The sequence below is a fragment of the Elephantulus edwardii genome, unplaced genomic scaffold, assembly GCF_000299155.1.
Source record: "Elephantulus edwardii isolate Elephantulus edwardi_28Jun2011 unplaced genomic scaffold, EleEdw1.0 scaffold00075, whole genome shotgun sequence".
In the NCBI taxonomy this organism is placed as follows: Eukaryota; Metazoa; Chordata; class Mammalia; order Macroscelidea; family Macroscelididae; genus Elephantulus; species Elephantulus edwardii.
The window spans coordinates 5,821,194-5,827,193 of NW_006399825.1; the positions used below are offsets into that span (position 1 = coordinate 5,821,194).

At 39.2% G+C, this 6,000-nt stretch overlaps 1 pseudogene; it reads left to right on the forward strand.

The window, feature by feature from the left end:
- Positions 1-3,328, forward strand: part of LOC102856876 — a 63,608-nt pseudogene extending 60,280 nt beyond the window's left edge.
- The last annotated feature ends 2,672 nt before the right edge of the window (positions 3,329-6,000 follow it).

Consider the following 6,000-nt stretch of genomic DNA (forward strand, 5'->3'; position numbering starts at 1 on the left):
AAAGTTTTTATACATTGTGTTTCACACTATTCTTCATTCACATTGTGTTTCATACAATCATTTCCAAGCATCATGTTTTATAAAATCACCATTAGACTATACTCATCATTCATTATTCAGGCTTTTTAGATCCCCACCAGATCTCTCTTCTACCCACCAAATTGTGCAACCCATGATTTTGCCCCTGCCTATCCTCACCCTTCTGCTCCCAATAGTTATCCTTATATTTTTACAATAATGGTTTTATGCAGTATTTGTCTTATGAGACTGAATTATTTCACTCAACATAACATTCTCCAGTCTCTCCCACATCATGCAGGAATATATCCCTGGGAAATTATAACTGAGACACAAATAGAGAGTTGTAAACCAGTGTTCATGGCAGCATTATTCACCACCACAAGAAGATGAGAAAAGCCTAAATGTCCAACCACAACTGAATGGATTGAGAAATTATGGTACATTCACACAATGGAATACTATGCAGCACTCAGAAGCAATGATCTGAAAATTACTACATAACTTGGGAGAGACTGGAGAGAGAGATATATTTTTCCAAGGACTGAACTCCCCTAACAACAAGCCTAGTATGTGAGATGAAGTTTCATCATCCTTGCCTCTAATGAGCACCCTGGCTGCACTTGCTCCAACAAATATTTCTTTGTAATTTGGCAGTTCATAGGATAATTAGTACTTTTCTAAAAACCACAACTCAAAGGGATCAATTCTTCTTCTGTCATCCTTATTCATTGTCCAACTTACAGATACATAGAAAGTAACGGAAAAGACCCTGGTCTGAATCAGGTGGATCTTAGTCTTTAGACTGACATTGCTACTCCTCAGCATTTTGGAGAGGTCCTTGATAGCAGATTTCTGGATTTCAACCTGTCTTTTGTTTCCTTGAGTGCTGGTATAAGAGTCTTGATTATGGATTCAACAAAGAGAAATCGTTAACAACTTTGAAAATACTAGAGCAAAGCATAATTGTATGGAAAGTTCAATTACTAGGAAGAAAACAATTAGTGTTCTCGTTCTCTCTCTCTCTCTCTCTCTTTCTTCTCTGTATAGAGGGGCAGTGCCACCTGAAATGGGAATATCTACAATCTTATTTGACTTGCCAGAAAGTTACGGAGGCTGGTAGCTGTAAGCATACCTTCCCACCATCCACTGTATTGCCAAGAACTTTGATGAACAACCAGAGGAGTTTACTTCTGTTACTTTCTTGTTTAATTCTCTGTGATTTACCTAATGTATGGAGATCCAGCAGGACAAATATGTTATGCTAAATAATTGATGTTGGTGATGGACAATCGCTTCCCATGTGGTTTATTGTCTCTGAAAACCTGCTGAAGGGTCAGATGTGGCTCAGTTCTTACTTGATGACACACAACAACAACACAATTGGGGAATTGACCTGTTTCTGACATGGTTATCTATTGAATGAGTCTCTCTCTTTTTTTTTCCTACAAATTCTTTCTTCCACCACACCCTGACTCCTCTCCTGTCAACTCTATCAAATCATCATATGGTGTTAGTATTTTAGGTGTTTGAGCTCCTTGTAACAGTCACTCTATCAATCCATCTGCTCCTCTAATTTGGGGGCTAGTTCTTCCTAAGGCTGTTGTGAGTGCCATCAGGTTGGAACCAATCTGTATAGCTGACCTTCCAGTAGGTTTTCAGAGGCCACCAGAGCGTGTTCTTTCTCTCTTCCCCCCCCCCTCCGTTTCCCCTCTTTCTTGGTCTCTCTCCCCCCCCTTTACACACACACACACACACACACACACACACACACACACATCTGTGCACTGACCCATAGCTAACTCTCCAGCAGGTTTTCAGAGGCAGTAATCACACGGGAGGAGACTGTCCATCCTTCTCCTGTAAAGCAGCTAGTGGCCTCTAACTGCAGGCCTTCAGGATTGCAGAACAGCCTTTTGCCACTGGGCCACCAGAACTCCGTTTTTTCTTACAAATTATCTAAAATACATGAGACAAAGTCTTGCCAGCCTCATTTTTAAGGCCACTGGTACTTCCAGGACTTAACTTTTCATTGCTGTTCTTCTTCAAATCCATTTATAATTCATATTCTTCACCAATATCATAATCCAAAGACATCAACTCTCCAGTTACTTCCTTATTTGCTGTCCAGCTTTTTATTACATTTCAGGCAATTGAGTCAAATAAAGTGAGTGAAAATTTCAGAGAATAGCTTTAAAAAGTTAGCTTGCTTAATAGATTTCCCCCCCCTTGCAAGACACAATTATACATGCTTTGATCTCACATGAAAAGGTGATAGCAAAAAAAAATATTTGAGAATTGGAAGGAGAGAGTTGATTAGTGGTCTTATGAGTTAATTAAGGTTCTTAAACTAATCACAAATGATGAATATATGTTTGTGTTACTGCTGAAATAAAGAATGACTTTATTAGTCTAATGTCTTCACTGAAGAAGTCTTTGGTCACTCAAAGACTGGAAGGCATTTCATGGAAAGTGCCATGAAGAGACCTCTGGATCAGTTGGAACGCTGTGCTTTGGCAGGATTCTGGATCAATTGGAATGCTGTGCTTCCTTGGCAGGATTTTGGGCCTCTCAACATCATGTCTACCCAACGTAGCTTATAAAGAAGTGCACCATTCTTCCTCAAATATATATGAGTTCTTGAAATATCACAGCAGTGAGTCAGAGAGGAGGAATTGCTTGTGTGCGGAATCTGATAAAATCCATCATTTACATCCATTCAGCCCTACTTCCTGAAAAGTAGATATTTAATGCCACATCAACTTACCCACCAACTAACAAGATAGTTTAAAAAAAGAATGTGTTTGGGACATTTTCTTTCTCCAAACATGTTCATTTAAAAATATTATTTTGTACTTAAAATACATTTTGATTGGAGGCTTCTCAATTTTTAGACTTTTTAAAACTTGAAAATGAAACTACCTTTGTCAAAACTTCACTCTTAAAGTGGTTCAGTCTCCTGACGAGGAGCCCTGTCCCTTCTCTGCTCGAAATACTTGGTAAGCCCTTGAGAAGCATAACATTCTGTGCTTACAAAGTAAGCGAACTCTTTAAAACCAATTTTCTTTCACTTATTCCCACCTTCTCAGAGGAGATGCCACCCCATGACCCTTCCCACTGCCACCCCATGACCTGACCACAGATTCTGTTCTCTCTTGTCAGGGGCTATGAAACCTGCCTAGACTGGGAGAAAGGAGAAGGAGACCTATACCCTTACTTTGGTTTTGGAGCTGCCTGTTCTGAGGTTGAGAAAAATTTTAATAGAAATGGTGAGACGTACTTTTTGCCTATCACCGTGACAGATATCTAACAGACTATAATTTTTGTGTCCATCAACATGTAAAAAACAATTGCTCTCATACAGCATTAGAATGAATTTATTTCAAGTGGCTTGACCTTTTTTGAAAGATATATCAAATGTTTCTACAATAATTCGTACAATTTAAGTAGGTAGTACTATTATTAGGCACTTTTTCTAACCTTGTCTGAGGCTGGGAAGAGAAAGACAAGTAACTAAGAAAAATTGTCATAAAAGGTGACCTTGAAAATGAGTCTTACAGAATGGGTCAAGCTATACCAGGAAAAGGTAGAAGAGGTGGTAGGTGGGAGCTTACTATGCAGAGAACTCAGAAGAGCCAGCAATCTAGGTCTTTGTTGTTGGTAAGTGCCATCCAGTCGCCTTTCACTCATAGTGACCCTGTGAATGATAGCTCTGAACCCTGCTCTATCTTGAGCCAGTCTGACACACCTATCCTCATTACCCCAGTTATTGTGTCAATCCATTTTATCCTGCATCTCCCTCACCTTCCACCCTTCCAATTTTGATGTCCTTCTCTAAAGACTGATCCCTCCTGGCAACATGCCCAAAATATATGAGATAGATCCTCCAACTCCTTGCCTCCAAGGAGCAACCTGGTTTTACCCTAAGACAGTCCTGTTTATTCTCTTAACAGTCCATGGTATGTTCAATACTCTTCTCCATCACCACCGCTCAAAGGCATGACTATTCTGCCATCCTTAGTCATTGTTCACCTCCCAGATGCATAGCAAGTAATTGAGAAGACCATGGCTTGGATCACATGCACCTTAATGTCTAGACTGATGTCGTTGCTCCTTAGCACTCTGGAGAGGTCCCTGACAGCAGGTTTTCCTCATCCAATTCATGTTTTAATTTCCTGAATGCTGGTGCCAAGAGTGTTGATTGTGAAGCCAAGCAAGATGAAATTATTAATAACCTCAGTCTCTTCTACATCTATCATGATGCTGTCAATTGATTAGAATCTTTGTTTCCTTGATATTGAGATGCAAACCACAGTGAAGATTGCAGCCCTTGACTTTCTTCAAGAAAACACTTCAAGTCCTCCTCAGTTTTGGCTTTCATCTGTATAATGCAAGCTGTTGTTGCATCTTCTTCCAATCCTGACAGTAAATGTATAAAAGGCTAAACATGGAATTCTGGGACATGATGTTGGGGAGTGAGTTAAGAACTATGAAGATCACATTCCACCCCATTGACACATTTGGAATTAATCTTGTAGGCTTCAAATCCAATGGAGAAATTTTCAGCAGAAGAAAAGCATGGCCAGGTTTATAACTTAGATAGGTCAGTGTAATAATGACTGAATTGAGGAGGGGTTTGAAGAAAAGTCAGGACGAGAACAATGTGATCACTTAAGAGACTGCAATGATTATATAATCAAGAGAGAATGAGAATCTGGAGAGCATTATGTTAAGTGAACTAACTCAGTCCCGTAAGGACAATTACTGTATAAGACCATTATGTAGAACATGTATGAGGATCGAAGGAGAGGGGGAGCAGAGGAGTGAGGATGGGGGAGGCGGAAATTCAAAGGGTTGCACAATTTTATGGGTGGAGGGAGGGGTGTATAAAGGAAATGGGAACAATGCCATGTGAAAACAATGCATATGAACTTTGTAAGTAAACCAGTATTAAAAAAAAGTTTTACTTAAAAATAAAAAAGAGGAAATGAGACTGAACTAGAATATTAATAATAGAAATGGAAAGGGAGAAACTCAAGATATTTCAGATAGAAAACTAATCAAACCCAGTGATAAAATGGTGAGGATATGAAAAGGAAATGCAATCGTTGTTCCTAACTTGGGTGAGTGAATCCATATTTCATTATTTTTCCTTTTTTAGGGCCTAGCCCAATGCCTGACACATAATAGGTGGTCAATAAATCGCTGCTTAATTAATGCACTTTAGCTTAATTTGTACTACAAATATTATGTTGTTGTTGTTGTTGTTTTTGTGTCCAATTGAGTCTGAACCAGCCCGTGGCTATGTCTCCAGTGGGTTTTCAGAGGCAGTAAATCTTACTGAAGGAGGCTGCCCATCTTTCTCCTGTGGAGCAGCTAGTGCATTCGAACAGCTTACCTTTGCTTTGGTAGTGCAATTCCTCACCACTAAGCCACCATAGCTCCCTAATGTTATATTAATTATAAGTATAATAATTATACCACAAATTAACTTTTATTTACCACTAATATTTGTATACAACTTTGTAATTAGTAAACACCTTTCTGGTATGTTGCTTTGTAGTCTTTGTAACAATTCCATAAGCAGGTCGCCTAGTGGCAAGAAGCTGTGCTTGCAATCCCAAAGGTATATAGTTTGAGACCACCAGCTGCTTCATGGGAGAAGGATGGACAACCTCATCCTGTGCCAGAGAGTCAGCTATGGGTTGGTTCTGCCTTGAAAGTACACAACAACAAATCATATATTATATTATTATATTTATTATATATTATATTTTCTTATCTTATTCTATTATATTTATTCTATTCTATTCTATTCTGTTGTTGTTTGTTGTTGTTATGTGCGTTTGCGACTCATAGCGACCCTATGTACAACAGCCCTAAACCATGCTCTATCCTGTGCCAATCTCATTGCCTCTGACACACCCATCCCGATTACCCCAGTCACTGAATCAATCCACCTCATAGAGGGTCTTCCCCTCC